At 43.3% G+C, this 16,784-nt stretch overlaps 1 non-coding gene across 1 annotated transcript; it reads left to right on the top strand.

Moving 5' to 3' along the window:
- The first annotated feature begins 11,193 nt into the window (after positions 1-11,193).
- TRNAP-UGG (transfer RNA proline (anticodon UGG)) lies at positions 11,194-11,278 on the top strand. Its single transcript has one exon. It is a non-coding gene; the product is annotated as a tRNA-Pro (tRNA).
- Positions 11,279-16,784: the final 5,506 nt, after the last annotated feature.

Here is a 16,784-nt window from a genome sequence, read left to right as displayed (position 1 = left end):
CTCCCCAAACACACATTTAAGGATGGTACAAGCCAGGGTTGAGCATTCGCAAAAAGGGCATCCAACCACGCTCGGCAAGATCACTGTTCACTGTGCTTGTGTTTCCTCTTTTGCAATGCTGGCTATTGAAAAAATGTGGTCAAACCCATCTGAAATACCAACAAACTGAGGGATGATGGGGGGCGGGGACGAGGGGAAAGTAGGTGATGGGCATTGAGGAAGGCCTGTTGGGATGAGCACTGGGTGTTGTATGGAAGCCAATTCGACAACAAAGTATATTAAAAAAAGAGAGAGAGATTTCCAAAAGCAAAAAAAAATAAAATAAAATAAAATAAAATTCCTAAAAGGACAGAAGCCATCAGTTAAAGAGACTGAATGAGAAAGATGTGTCAGCTGCTCATTCATTGGCCGGGAATTCCAACTTCATCCCTTGAACAACCCCTCAAGAATTATGCTTGCTTGAAGTTTTTCTAGCTTCAAAGCATCATGTAACTTGCAGAGATTAATTTCCAATATTATCAAATCTACTGCCATTATTTCTCAAAATGTGGGTGTGAATTAGTAAGTGTGATCTGAAAAAAATGACAGTACTGTCAAATAAGTTTGGGAAATAGTGTGATCGTTTGATGCAGGAATTCTCAGAGCCTTTGGTGACAGTATGACTCAATAGTTCCTGGATTCCTAATACATTCAGGTGCCTTTCATGAATTATTTTAGTTAATTTTCTCAGCAACAATATCTTCAGGTGGTCGGGAATAATTCGATCATTCCCATTTTGTAGTCAGAGGAAACGAGGCACATGTGTTTAGGCACAAAGATGTGGCCAGAATTCAAATCCAGGCTGACCCCAGAGCTCACATTTTTTTTAAGCTCTTCAACCACACTCAACACCATTTGAGTGTTGATATGCTTTATGAATTTCCAAGGGGCAAATGAGGGAGAGTTGAGTTTTTTCAAATTCATTTGGCACAAATGATCGTTTCATAGGATCCTTGTATAGGATCTCTTGAAGTGAAGCTTGTGCACATCCCATTCTAGAAAACTCTAGCCCAAAACAATTGCTCGTTTTTCTAACTTCTTCTCAGCCCACATTTATGGACCCTACCCACCTCGCACATTCCAGGTGCTATGTTTGTGACTGGGGATAGAGCAAGAATCCCACCCTAGGGGAACCCACCATCTAGAAGGTAAGAGGATGGACTCTTTGGTGCCGTGGTGGACATAAGAATCACAGGCTGTGGGTAAACAGAGAGCCAAGGGAATCAACTCTACCTGGGGGCACCCTGGAATATTTTCCAAAAGGAGATGGGCTTTTAAGGGTGGATAGAGCCTGCCAAGCACACACACAAAAAAGGGACAGGGTCACTGCGAGTGAGAAGGTGGCCCAGCTACCTCTACTTCTCCCCTGGAGGAATGTTCCAGAAAGAATGACGTGGCATTTGGAATGCTGGAGAAGACTTCAGACTTGCTTGTGGACTTCTCTCTCGAAGTCCCTATAACCAAGAAAATGGCACCACAGGAGATGCTGAGTACCTGGGCATGTGGGAGGGTGGCCTGCCAGGCTTCACTGCCCTTGGCTGGCTTCACAAAAGCTGCCACCTGAGTTTGGCAGGGTCTTGGGCTCCACCCGGAAGCAGATCTCACCAGGGGTGGAGCCAGCTTGCTCCCCACAATGACCTTACGTGATGGTTTTAACATAGGTCTGCGCCTTCAAAAGGTGGAGGCTTATTTCCTGCCCCTTGAATGGGGGTCAGATTCAGTGACTTGATCCTAATGAATAAAAAGAATGCGACAAAATAGATTCTGTGTGGCTTCTGGGGTCACAAAAAGGACACAGCTTCTGCTTCGTTCTCTCTGTCTCTGTCTCTCCCTGTCCCTCTCTATCTCCCTCTCTATGTGTCTCCCTGTGTGTGTGTGTGTGTGTGTGTGTGTGTGTGTCTGTTTCTTGCTGTCTCTCTCCCTTGCTCTGGACGAGCACGGTTGGAAGGCAGCCGCCATGTTAGAAGGAAGCCCAGACCACCTGGAGAAGCCACATGGAGGGTTTCGCAGCTGGACCCAGCTCGGTTCTCAGCCAATACAGTCACATGTGGAATTACATTATCAGCGCACTTAAGCTGCCCATATTTGGCTACGTAGCCCGGTAGTTGTGATGGTCAGAGATGGGGAGTAGGGTATGCCAGAGAATTCGTTTATCTTCTAAAAAAAAATGTCTACTTGTGTGTTTCTCTTCTTCACTAGGCCCTGTGGGAAGAGAAGCACAGGAAAAATGCAGAGAAGGGCACACATTTTTGGGGGGGCTTTGGGACCGAAGAGGGCTCAGATCCAGAAAGTTCTAAGATATCCCCTTACACAGAGGTTTTAAAACCTTTCGAGCAGGTACCATGCAAAATCCACCAATGCTCCAAACACAGCAGTGATTCAGAATATCTCAAAAGAAGTCGGAGACCTCCAGGGGTCTACCAGGCACTCACGGGCTTAGTTGGTCTGCTCCACTGAATCTCGTCAACTGGCAGGAAGTTTCTCTGGACTCAAGAGCAGCCACTCCCCTAGAGGATCAGTGACAAAGCAGCTCCAGTGTGAGCTGGGGAAATCCTGACCGTGGCCTCTCATAGTTTCCCAACCTGCTCCACACCTGGGCAGGTGCTGGGTGAGGTGTGGGCGGAAGAAGGAGGAGGCCATGGCGTTGGCCTTCATGGGTTTCCAACCCGAGCTCTCCTTCCACCGCGGGTTCGGTAAATGCTACCGGAGGCCACCGTCTAGCAGAGGCACTCAATTTTCAGTTACGGGTTGGAGGAATCTTTCCCGGTCTTGCTCCTTGGAGGAAGGTAATTGGGTGTACCCTTTCTTAAACGTTTTAAGCTCCAGGATGGAAATTAAAAGGGTTTGCTTTCTAACGGTTAAAGAGAGAGCTGAATTACCCAGAAAAGACGACAGTCTAAAGCATTCTGGGAAATGGGGGGGTTTTGTCTTCGTTATCGGAGGGCCTCCTGCTTACCAGGCTAGCGGCTGGCATGTGGATTGTTGGTGGAGACAGCCGGTGAATAAGTGAAGGCTGAAATGGTTAATTACTGTGGCCGTAAGCGTTACAGGGAAATGCACTCTGAGGGCGGGTGATGGGGATCAGACCCCCCCTGGGGGCCCAGGATTCCGTGCTCCCTTCCATGGCTATTTCGACCTTGTCCGAGCTGGTGCACAAAGTCCCTCCCTGAGCTTTGTGGCAGCCTTGTGAGACAGCTCGGAGGAAGGAAGGTGGCAGCCAGCTCCCCCCTTTCTTTATAGCCAGCATCCATATCCTTCCCCACCGGGTGCCTTCAGCAGGTGCACGAATCCACTCTCCCACCCCCACTGCCGTCCACACAAATAAAATCCTAAGAATGGCCAATATATTCTGAGCCAAGTCACAATAGCCCGCGAGAAGAAATGCATAAACTCATAACTTCAAACCTAGGCTATTTAGCATCCCATTAAAAATATTCAAAATATAAATCAAAATTCATAGGAATAAGTAATATTCAATTTAGAATTTATGGCATTTTAAAATAGGATGATTTCCTCAAATGTGCAATAAATTTGGTTTTGTGGAATTGCACTTGCCACCTTATCATGACAGTTGCTTTATCTACACAGCCCGCCAAAGCAGAGTCACTTTATAGAATCTAAATTCACAAATCAACTGTCGTCTTCACTTCACTGATTCATTGCTGATGGGCCTTTCACGAGGCAAAAAAAAAAAAAAAATCCCTTCTGAGTTGACAAGAGTAATAAATGGGGAGGTGAGCACTGCCCATCCATCCGCTGGCCCGCTGACCCGCCTATAGTGATACATGGCAGAATAAACTCATAAACCAGCCGCATCTTTTGACCTTTCAGAGTAAATGGAAACAGAAGAGCATTTGTGAGGATCACGCTGAGAATCGGCGTCTGACCGGAGGATTCACAAACTCAAGGAGCACCTTGAAAACGAGAACCCAGGGCAGCCCGCTGAGAGTCAAAAATTTTGAAATTTTGGACAGGTTTCCCCTTCATCAGTGTCTATCGTCCCCACGGTTCTGTTGTTTAATCAGGTGAGAGAGTGCTGGGGCAGGACACATAACATAACTTGTAGAATCTGCAGAGAAAACACAGCCCGTAACACTAGGAAGAGGGAAGGAAGGAAACTGACCAGATCAAAAGACACGTTTATGTTGCCGATGTCCCCAGAGCTCGCTCTGTGTAGTTTCTCCAGACACCAAGTTCTCGCCCCAACTAAGGTAAGGAAAAACCTTATTTTGTTATGCAAGAAATTACTATGAGTAACAAATACACCGTTGTTAAGGTCTTTAGGAAAAACGCAGATTTGTCTTTGATTTGGCAAAAGTCAGAGCTTTTATAAAAAAGTCTTCAGTTAATTTAAATGTGGCCCGTGCTTTCTCACCTGGTTTAAAACACACACACACACACACACACACACACACACACAATTTGCAGAATGGAAAAGCATTTTTCGGTTCCCAATCTACAATATTCAAAGCCAAGCTCTTAATTATGTTTGACAGAAAAGTAAGAAACAAGTCCGGTGGCATCTCAGTCGTGACATTAGCACATGGATTTCAGTTTTCTGAACTCAGCTCCGGGTCAGAAGCGCCTGTATGGGATTCAAATGACTAACGGGATGTTGAATATCAGCGGGTATCCAGAAATGGATTTCTGCTTGTAAGAGGTACTCAACAGTAGGGACATATATAAGCAAGTGCTAATTCTGACCTCGGATTTCGCATCTGTGCCCAGATGCTTTATTGGCAAAGTAAATGTGTTTTAAGGAACTATTTTAAATAGTAAAAAATAGCGCCACATCATTATAGAAGGGTTGGAAGAGGAGAAAGGTCATGGGCAATGAAATCACCCTACTATAACTACGGTGTTATTAGTTTGTTTATTCATGTTTAGTTTCACATATGTTCATGGGATAGCATATACATTATTTTATTTTATTTTATTTTATTTTATTTATTATTTTTTTAAATATTTTATTTATTTTTAAGAGACAGAGACAGAGCATGACAGGAGCGGAGCAGAGAGAGAGGGAGACACAGAATCCGAAGCAGGCCCCAGGTTCTGAGCGGTCAGCACAGAGCCCGACGTGGGGCTCGAACCCATGAACTGCGAGATCATGACCTGAGCTGAAGTCAGACGCTTAACCGACTGAGCCACCCAGGTGCCCCGCATATATGTGATTTTATACTTTTTGCTTTAATACCTTTTTTTTTTTTTTTTTTTACTGTTTGCTTCATGCTTTTTTTTTTTTTTTTGAGAGACAGAGAATGCGTGCACACGTGAGTGGGGAGGGGCAAGGGGAGAGAGAGAATCTTAAGCAGGCTCCATGCCCAGTGCAAAGCCCAACGTGGGGCTTGAAATTAGCACCGTGAGATCATGACCTGAGCCAAAACCAAGAGCCAGATGCTTAACCGACTGAACCACCCAGAGGCCCCTCATGCTTTTTGTTATTGTAATTTTAATGGCTGCATAATTATCTATCAAATAGATGCACTATAACTCGTAACTCAGTTTATCATCACTTAGTTTATAATGGTTGGATTTTCAGGCAGCTTCTAAAGTTTCAAATTAAAAATGAGGCTCCGATTAACAACTTCATATTTGTGAAAAATGTACTCGTTGACATTTAAATTTCGAAGGGCTAGTTAAATAGCAAATTAAATATAGCAGTGGAGAGAATTGGGGAACCACGAGATAGATCTGAGAAACTTACTCAGAATGCAGAATGGAGGCATAAAAAGATGAATCAGATGAAAGAGAGATTAGGGGACACACAGCATGGAATCAGAAGATCCAAACACATCTCAAAGGAGTTCCGGAGATGAGTGTAGGGACGATGGGAGGGAACATTATGTGTAAATTGTAGATGAAAGCTGACAGTTTCCTAGAATTGAATTGTCACAAGACCTCAAAAGAAGCATATTAAATATTGAGGAGAATAAATTAAAGAAATCCATACTCCTACATATAGTAACACAAGTGCAGAATACCAAAGACAAGGAGAAAATCCTTAAAAGCAAATCAAGGGAAAAGGACTGGAATTGGAATGACAATGGGCTCATCAAAAACAATCAAGGCTAGGGGGCGTCTGGGTGGCTAAGTTGGTTAAGCGACTTCGGCTGGGGTCATGATCTCAAGGTTTGTGACTTTGAGTCCCATGTCAGGCTTTGTGCGGACAGCTCAGAGCCTGGAGCCTGCTTCGGATTCTGTGTCTCCCTTCCCACTTTCTCGCTCTCTCTCTCTCGAAAAATAAAATTAAAAATGACCAAAAAAATTTGAAAAAAAAACAATCAAGGCTAGTAACCAATAGGGTAATATCTTCATGTTGTTGAAGGACAATACTTTCCCAAGGACAGATATTAATTATTTAAAAGTGAACATCAGAGAAAAGTTTTCAGATAAAGACTGATGGCGTTTCCTACTCAAAGGTCCTTGCTACTAAAAGATGATGTAGAGAAGGAAGGAACTGAATCTGGACGCATAAGGAGTAAACTGGTAAACTTTCTACAGACCACATTCTACGACCATAATACGATTACGTCATAAAGAAAGAACCAATCTTAGCCTCTATTTGGAAATTAGGCAACGACAATGAAAACAACCAAAATCTTCTACGTAGAGATGGGTCACAAAAGAAACTGTAATGAAAATAGTAAAGCAGTTAGGACTGAATGCTGATAGAATGGTTATCAAAACTCATGCTACAAAGACAAACAATACAAAGTGAAATAATTGTAGCCCCGAAGTCACACATTATGAAAGACTTAATGAGAGAAATACCCTAAGGATAATAGGAAAAAGAAGTAACAAAGAACCAAAACGAATAACGTGGAAAATAAAATAGTTTGATGAGCAAAATTAAAAGCTACTTCTTTGAACAGATGAATGGACAAAACTCTGGCAAGATTAATCAAGGAAATAAAGGGACATGACCGTAAATACAGTAGGACTTTTCAAAATCATGAGAATACCGTGAACAGCCTTATGTGAATACATTTTAAAATTCGGAGGGCATGGGAAACTTCTAGAAAGATATAGAAATAAAATTGACTGGTGAAGAAATAGAAAAGCTAAGTAGTACGTTAAGTCCTTGTCATTAATGGTCCCCAAACCCCTTTCCACAAACATCAGGCTCAGGCGGCTTTTTGGGTGAGTTTTGTCCAATCATCCAAGAATCGATGACCTCGGTTTCATACAATCTCTACCACAGAACAAAAAAAAGGTAGAAAATTTTCCATTTTATGAAACTAAAAGTTAATCTTGACATCAAGACAAGACAAGGACACTACTGAAAATAACATTATTGGCTTACTTAGGAATATAGATGTGAAAACCCTTTAAAAAATCTAGCAAGGAAAACATTCATAAGCAGGTAGGATTGATCCCCTCAAGGGCAGTTTAAGATTAGAAAAACGCATTAGTGCAATTCTCTGTATTAAAAGATTCAAGAAAGAGCGTGATCATAACAGTAAATGCAGAAAGAAAATTCCAGTTCAGCTCAACTCTTATTCATGATAAAAGTCGTGGCAAACCAGAAATTGCAGGGAATGCCTTTACCTTGATAACCAGCATCTATCAAAAACTCAGCAAATACTCTCTATGGTGGTCAAAGTTGAGAAGCATTACATTTGAAGTCAGTAATGAGGCAAAAATGATCTCTATTACCATTTGTATTCAACATAATTCTGGAGGTCCTGTGAAGTGTAATAAAATAAGAAAAATAAAGAAGCAAAAGAGTGTCAAAAGGAGAAATTTAAAAAAACATTCCATTATCCCTAGTGTAGAACAAACAGGACCTTGCTATTTTCTTGGGAATCCAGAAAACTTCCCACCATTTTTCTGCTTGTGAGACTTCGTACTTCACGCGTCTTCCTGGAAATGCCATCCTTAGAAGGATGAAGGCTGGGGTCTTCCACTCAGTGCTTCAGCCTATAATCTTAAACTACATTCATTCACATAGCAAATATTTATTGATCACTTACTATGTGCCAGGCAGAGTTCTAAATGCTAGAGACGCAGCTGTGAATAAAACAGTCACAAGTGCCTGGCCTTCAGGGTGCTAATATTAGGTGGTGGTCGATGCTTAGAAGAAAAATAAAGCAGGAGACGGGACAGGGAATGTTTATGAGTATATGGGTGTTGCTTAGGGCAGAGGGGGATGCCTGGAAGAGAAAGATCAGGGCGCCTCGCTGAGAAGGTGTAAAGACTTGAGTAAGAGACCTGTAGGAGATGAGGGAGTCAGCAACAGTGTTATGAAAAGAAGGAACAGGAAGTACAAAGTGTCTGAGTGTGCTGGCTCATTCAGGAGACATCAAGAAGGCCATTAGGACTAGAATGAAGTGAGCACGGGACAGAGTAACAGACGAAGCTGGAGAAGTAATAAGGAGGATCCCAGTTGATGTTGGGCCCCGTACACCCTTGTGAGGAACTGGCTTTTACTTGGAGAGGTATGCGGAGCTACGGAAGGGTTTTGAGCTGAGCAGTGACACGACCTGACACACGTTGTTAAAGTTCTCTGGTCGCTGTACCAGGTGCACACCATAGGGCGCTTGGGTGGAAGCCGGAAGCCCAGTTAAGAGGCTACTGAAGTCCATTGGCTGATAGATGGTGGTGCTCAGGCAGGTGAGGCGGCCAAGGAGAGCAACCCCAGGCTTCCACAGCATCATCTTCCCCCAAAGCCCAGGGATGGCAGGAATTCAAGCCTCTCAAATGCCGCCTGTTGCCCCTGAGAACACTCTGGTGAGAAATCACATTATTTCAGGGTAGGCTTTAGCACAAGCATGTGGAGATGAGGTATGTTCACACGAGGTAGCCACATCAAGGGGGGCGAAGGGAGAGTGGAATGGATTCTGTTTTGCTCAACCTTGGCTAAAGACACAATCTTCTAGAAGATGCCTCCCCAGGGCAAAGACCAGAAGGCCAGGCCACGAATCCCCTGCAGAATCTATTGGAAAGAAGAACTTTCTGATGTGGTTGACGCCTCCTCTAGACGTTCCCAGTTCCCACCAACACTCTGGAACAACAGCAGCTTAGTGGCCCTGACTCCCCCTACTTGATAACAAATACACGAATGCAGATAGATATAGACGAAAAAGATATACAATGATAAATTCCTGTTATTTTCATTACTATTTATTGATCTTCTACTACGTGCCAGGCATTGCATTAAGACTTCAACATAATTTATCTTATTTAATTGCCTAAAACAACCCAGCAAGGGAGGTATAAATAGCCCAGCTTTACAGATGGAAAATCAGGACTCAGAGAAAAGACACAAGTTAATATTAGACCCAGAGTGGCCTCGAAGCCTTATGCTCTGTCCACCATCCCACACTGCCTTGAATTGGTTGGCAGATATGATTTCTTTTTCCTTGTTTTTTTTTAATTGAAATATAGTTGACATACGATATTCCATGGGTTTTAGGTGTACTGCATCGTGATTAGATATCTATCTACGTTATGAAATACTCACCGTAAGTGGAGTTACCATCTGTCACCATAAAATGTTATTACGATATTATGGGCCCTACACTCCACGCTGTAGAGCCCACAGTTATTTTATAACTGCAAGTTTGGATCTCTTGGTCCCTTTTGCCTATTTTGCCCACTGCCGGACCTCCCTCGTCTCTGGCAACCACTAGTGGGTCCCCTGTATTTAGGAGTCTGTTTCTATTTTGTTCGCTCATTTGTTTGGTTTCGTTTTAGGCTCCACGTGTAAGTGAAATCATATAGTATTTGTGTTTCTCTGTCTGACTTACTTTTCCTAGCATAATCCCTTTAGGTTCGTCCATGTTGACCCAAATGGCAAGAGCTCACTCTTTTTTATGGCTCAGTAATATTCTGCTGTATACACACACCCTTCCTTCTTCGTCCATTCATCTGTCGATGGACGCTTAGGGTGTTTCCCTATCTCGCCTTTTGTAAATAATCTGCAATGAACATAGGGGCACATACATCTTTTTGAATTAGTGTTTTTGTTTTCTTTGTAAGTGTATTTATTTATTTGGAGAGAGAGAGAGATGAAGAGAGAGAGAGGACAAACAGGGGAGGGGGTAGAGATAGAAGGACAGAGAGAATCCCAAGCAGGGTCCACACTATCAGCACAGAGCCTGATGTAGGGCTTGAGCTCATAAGCCATGAGATCATGACCTGCGCTGAAATCAAGAGTCAGACCCTTGACCGACTGAGCCACCCAGGCGTCCCTAGTGTTTTTGTTTTCTTCAGCTAAAGACCCAGAAGTGGGATTGCTGGATTATATAGTAATTCAATTTTCACTTTTTTGAGGGACTTCCTATTCTTTTCCAGAGTGGCTGCACCTGTTTACATTCCCACCAGGGTTCCCTTTTATGTACATCCTCCCCGATACTTGTTACTTCTTGTCCTTGTGATACTTGCCTTTCTGGACACATTTGAGGTGATATCTCATTATGGTTTTGATTTGCATTTCCCCGACGATGAGTGACGTTGAGCATCTCTTCATGTGTCTGTTGGCCATCTGGATGTCTTCTTTGGAAAAACGTCTATTCAGATCCTCTGCTCATGTTTTCATCGGATCGTTTGGGCTTTTTTTTGGTGTTGAGTTGTATGAGCTTTTTAAAAATATATTTTGGATAGTCACCCCTTATTGGATATATTGTTTGTAAATACCTTCTCCCATTCACGAAGTTGACTTTTTGCTTTGTTGTGCAAAAGCTTTTTTAGTTTGCGGTGGTCTCACTTCCGACACCGTTATTTCCGACGGTGGATTCTGGTGGACTTTGATGGAAAGTTTTGTGGACATGAACTTTATCTGAGCTGTCACTTGGACTCTTCTTTATTCCTAAGCCAGTGGTGTAGAACAGAGGTTAGCAACCTTTTTCTTAAAGGGTCAGACAGAACTTTAGGCTTTAAAGCTATCTGGTCTCTGTTACAACTGCTCATTCCTGTGATTGTAGCATGGACACAGCCATAGACAACATGCAGATGAATATGTGGGCTGGGATTGTGTTCCAATAAATCTTTCTTTATAAAAACAGGTGAACTCGGCCCCCGGGCCATACTCTGTAGGTGCCGACTGTGGACTGAGAGAATGGTTCCCGGATCTCGGGCCGGGGTCACGACCTACTGGATTCTCAAGCTTCAGGAAATCAGTTCATCTCATTACATGAAATTGAGAGGGGCGCCCGGGTGGCTTAGTCGGTTGAGCGTCTGACTTGGGCTCAGGTCATGATCTCAAGGTTCGTGGGTTCGAACCCCATGTCGGGCTCTGTGCTGATGGCTCGGAGCCTGGAGCCTGCTTCGGATTCTGGGTCTCCCTCTCTGTCTGCCCCTCCCCCGATCATGCTCTGTCTCTCTCTGATTCTCAAAAACAAATCAACATTAAAGATTTAAAAAAAAAAAGAAATTGAGATAAGGATGTGGTGAGAATCAAATAACTGAATATGTAAGTGACTTAGAATTTCTCAAAACGGAAAGTATTATCGTATGCCGCCCTTCAAGGTTTTTAAATTAGAACCCACGTTGATTTTAGCACAACAAACTCAAGTCTAGGCAAGCCTGCAGACTTTGAGATCTCAAAGGAAAGAGCTCAGTGTTTTGGATGAGATCCTATTGATTTTCTGAACACAGTATATTCACTGAGTACCAATTATGCGTCAGACGTGGGGCGACAACGGAAGGCGCTGATGCCATGCCGAGCTCTGTGATAATGTTTGAGTTTGAGGGAGTACCTATTTGGGTTATCGGTGAAAAAAAAAAAAAAACCTTTCAGACAAAACAATTATTTTAATTTAGTGCTTTTGTGTTTCAAAACCAATCCACTAAGATGTGACTCTGAGGTCCTTAAGTACAATTCACATCTGAACTTGACTCCAGTTGGATTTGGTCAGTATAGTGTAACCACCAGGGTATTAATTGAAGCACGAGGAAATACCTCTGGTCAGTTTCATTACCTAATGGCACTTTGGTTTTCTAATGCATCTTACTAAAGAGCTGTTGCATATGCATAGACTAGTCCAGATTTTACAAGGAAGAGTTTATGCTGATTAAAAAACAAAAACAAAACTGGCCATATTCTCCTTAGGCTTCAAGAACTTATTTTTCCTATTAGTTTTCCCACATATGACTGTACTTTAAAATAATGGCTGGATTTCATTGAACACTATTAGTGTTTTTTGTTGTTGTTTGTCTATAAAATTTAAAATCCTCTGCTGGTTTAATGTATATGTCTGAGTTGAGTTCCCGAATATTACTGACTATAAAAGACGCATTCCCTCAAATGTTAAATAATTTCTTTAAAATGTGGTGGTTGTGGGGTGCCCGGATGGCTCAGTGGGTTGAGCGTCCGACTTCAGCTCAGGTCATGATCTCACCATTCATGGGTTCGAGCCCTGCGTCAGGCTCTGTGCTGATGGCTCAGAGCCTGGAGCCTGCTTCCGATTCTGTGTCTCCCTCTCTCTCTCTGCCCCTCCCCTGCTCGCGCTCTGTCTCTATCTCTCAAAAATAAATATTAGCAAAAATTTTTTTAAAATAAAAAATGGTGACTTTATGCTAGGCATAACATTTTGTTTTCCTTACCCTGACTTCCTTTAAGAATTAAGTGTACCCTTTGCTAATTCAATTACTCAGTATCGACTCTAAACTTTCTGTTTAAAACCTGATTTGATGGAAAGCCATTTGAAATGTTAGTTCGTATTGTTCTCTCAGAGTGTGGGAGCACTGATATTCCATGCCTGGTACATGATCCGGTTCCACAGGGTTTTATTTTTGTTTTAAAACATATTGAAAGCACAGTCTAAAATAAGAATACTTTAAACTGTAATCATATCAATTTATTAAGTACCGACTGAGTTCCATTCAAATTTATGAGGGGGAAAAAAAAAGGAAATAAGAAATAACCAAGTCCTAACCCAATAGAAAGAAATTGTGAAAAGACCTTTTTTTTTTTCAAAGTTGGCCCTTGTTCAAGCTACATATGGTCACATAATCTTTTAAAAAGCACAACTCAAGTCTCAATTTAATTATGTTATAGCATAAATGGAATTACACTGCTGATGAAGTTCAGTGCTTAAGCATCAGCACAGCAGGCTGGCTGAGTGACCCTGACTCAGTGCGCTTGGCCATTGAGGCAGCCCGGGGCACCTCCACCTTTTACCTCCCCTGAGCTAAATCGCGGTCACTGGGCTGGATGGATCCTTCACATTCATGGCCTTCCAGTTACCTTGTAAACACGATCGTAATGCAAAGTCAACGACCGCTTAACAGGACGACCTTCTGTACGCGTTCTCCTTTTTGTATTTTTTGGGTCCCAGGGATGAGCTGATGGAAGAGCCTTGGCTTTCATAGAAGACTTCTAGCTTGAACTCTGGGTAGACTGAGCAAACGTTCTACTGAGCAAGTCTGCTTGGGCTCTGTACTGCTCTCGCTGTCCGCCGTGCTGGCCAGCCTCCATATTGCTAATAATCTGCAGGGAACACGAAAGGCTTTCAGTTCAGCTTTTCTCCTTTAACAGAGGAAGCAGCGAAAATATGAGTGAATACCTTTGGCTATGGGTCATACCCTTGGTGGCTTGAGCTGGGGCCTGGCTCTTCTGATGTCAGCCACGGCCTTTAGATCAACACCATCCTTTGGTGGGCACATCCACCAAGCTAGACCCCCTCCTCTCGTGGCGCTGTCCACATAGGCGTCCATCAGGGCGCACATCACAGTGTCTTTGTGTTTCCCAGTAGCACTGGAACTCTTCAAGGGATTGCGTTTTATTCTCTGTATGCTCAGCACCTAGAACAGGGTCTATTGCATATTTATAAAGGGCACTGTAACCAGAGAATTGCGTCTGCACAATGACAGATCTTGATTCTTTACATTTACTAGCTCACAGAGATTTGTTTTGTCAATGTTTTTATTTTTGAGAAAGAGAGAGAGAGGAGACATGGGGGAGGAGCGGAGAGAGAGGGAGACACAGAATCCAAAGCAGGCTCCGGGCTCTGAGCTGTCAGCCCAGAGCCCCACACAGGGCTCGAACTCATGAACTGCAAGATCATGGCCTGAGCTGAAGTCGGACACTTGATCGACTGAGCACCCCCCCCCCCGCCCGTGCCCCTGGAGATTTCTTTTTTCAGATAAGAAAACAGACCCAACAAAGTTGGATAATCTACCGAGGTTCTCATTACCGCTAAGTGGCAAGACGGGATTTGGACCTAAATCTGTCTCCCAGACCCAAGCTCTTTGGATCCTACCCCGAAATAATGGAACGTAAGGTAAAAAAAAAAAAAAAATGATAGGTTCCCACAGAAACCGTATTTGAAGTGCCGTGAGACTTGGGGAAGGAATCACCACCAGCCTGAAAAATTCCTTGGCCCGTCTGCCCTCCAGGACTCTCAAATAACATCCGAGTCCAAAAGTGTGCTCCCCTGCTCATTTTCCAGTGGGAGTCGGTCCATGGCAGTGTGCTGCACCTCTGTGCCGTTAGACCTGAGAGCCATAGGAGATTAGCCTTGAGAATTTCAGTGGAGGAGGAGGGCACCGTGGCCCGGTTAATCAGAAAGCATGCCAAGGTACTCCCAGTAAGCCCCAAATAGCTGTGCTAATGCAAGGCAGGCAATAACCCATATAGCCTCTTAGTGGTGGCTAAATCCAACCATGGCTCATGCAGTGAGCCACCTGCCAGAAAGCCACTTGTTGGTCACAGCACCATCCCCTGCCTGCCACCATGTGTCACTCTGTCTCATCAGAACCACTCAGCTGCTCCTTAAAACTTGTGAAGCTACTCTTTGATCGCTCAAACCATTCGGCCAAAGGCGTGCTTACGGGTCATTAGCTACAACGCCAACTTGCATGGTCTATGAAAAACTAGATCTGGGGTGATATTTCTGGCCTTTGAAACCGACATGTGATGCAGGGTGATGACGGAGATGCTTTCTCACAACTTGCTAACTTGCTCCTATTAGAAAGAAGCCTTCTGGGGGTGGCTGGGTGACTCAGTTGGTTAAGTGTCCAACTCTTGATTTCGGCTCGGGTCGTGATCTCGCAGTTCGTATGTTCGAGCCCTGTGTCGGGCTCTGCTTTGACAGTGCAGAGCCTGCTTGGGATTCTCTGTGTCCCTCTTCTACTCGCGCTCTCTCTGTCTTTCAAAGCAAATCAATAATTTTTTTTTAACGTTTATTTATTTTTGAGACAGAGAGAGACAGAGCGTGAACGGGGGAGGGTCAGAGAGAGAGGGAGACACAGAATCTGAAACAGGCTCCAGGCTCTGAGCGGTCAGCACAGAGCCCGACGCGGGGCCCGAACTCACGGACTGCAAGATCGTGACCTGAGCCGAAGTCGGCCGCTTAACCGACTGAGCCACCCAGGCCCCCCTCAAAACAAATAAATAAACGTTAAAAAAAAAAAAAAAAAAGCAACCTTCTGGTTCAAATAACATGGTAACTTACAGAGTCACCATTTTTTTGTGTTTCCTATTCTATTACCTTGCCTTGAAAAAAAAAATCTGTGGGGGCGCCTGGGTGGCTCAGTTGGTTGAGCGGCCGACTTCAGCTCAGGTCACGATCTCGCGGTCCGTGAGTTCGAGCCCCGCGTCGAGCTCTGTGCTGACCGCTCAGAGCCTGGAGCCTGCTTCAGATTCTGTGTCTCCCTCTCTCTCTGACCCTCCCCCGTTCATGCTCTGTCTCTCTCTGTCTCAAAAATAAATAAACGTTAAAAGAAAAAAAAAAGAAAAAAAATCTGTGCTTCTTACTTTTGCAAAAAAAAAAAATCCTTTTAGAAATCGAAAGTTATCCTTTTTTTTCATTTTAAATAGGATAGTAAGAAGGAATAACTCATCATGCTTCCCTTTTTGCTTTGATTGCCAGGAAGCTCTAAACCAAAATCTGTTTTTCCTTGCACACGTTTTCCCCTAGTTCGATTGAATCACCATAATCGTTACCCATCACCCCATTATTACCCAGCATTGTTCTTTTTCTGTTCTTTTACCGTTTCTGTCCTTTTTTGGGGGAAAGATACCTAATTTCTTTTTGAAAAGCAGAGGAGTGTAAATAATTGAATCATTCTTAACCCCAATACACACTGCAGATAAATGTAGCCTTTTAAAAATGATTCTTCCCTTCACCCTGCCATTCTGAAATTCCCGATGGCACATCCTTCATATGAGCAGAGAACCACTGATGCTATACCTTGCATTTGGCCTCCAGCCTAGACCTCAGACACAGAAGCTGAGTTAGGGCCTCTCTTCGGGTACTCGGGAGGATCAATGTTATTGCCACTGGCAGCTCCCCAGCCCCTCCCACAGCCTCCTTCCAACAGGTTACAGGATCAAGATACTCTGATGCTTGTTATCACTTATTATGGTTGACATACAACCATCCCAGAATAACATCTATTTTAACGTCTGAATTATTTTTTTCTAAAATTAATGGGCAAGATCCTAAAACTCTCCTTATTACAAAAGACAATGTGATTAATCACAAATAAAACCCCTCTGAGCATAAACGAATAAGGTTTGAGCCACTTCGAGTTATTTTTCCTGTCTGATAAAACCATTATCACATTTACAGCTTTTACAATGCTGAACCACATTCCTTTGATCATCTTATAAAATTAATTGATCTTGCTTATCTATTGTTCTATTTTAAATCATTTAATTGAGGATATTAAGAGAAGTAATGGTAACAACTGAGGCGTTTATTAGGCACTGATGTTCAAACCTGCAGTGTGATGTTCATCATCTGAATTTCTCTATCACCAAATTCTATTCTTGTGGGAATTTACATATAGAACAC

This window comes from Acinonyx jubatus, chromosome E2 (genome assembly GCF_027475565.1).
Source record: "Acinonyx jubatus isolate Ajub_Pintada_27869175 chromosome E2, VMU_Ajub_asm_v1.0, whole genome shotgun sequence".
Lineage (NCBI taxonomy): Eukaryota > Metazoa > Chordata > Mammalia > Carnivora > Felidae > Acinonyx > Acinonyx jubatus.
The sequence above is the reverse complement of the archived record's forward strand: the minus strand, read 5'-3'. Positions and strand labels throughout refer to the sequence as shown.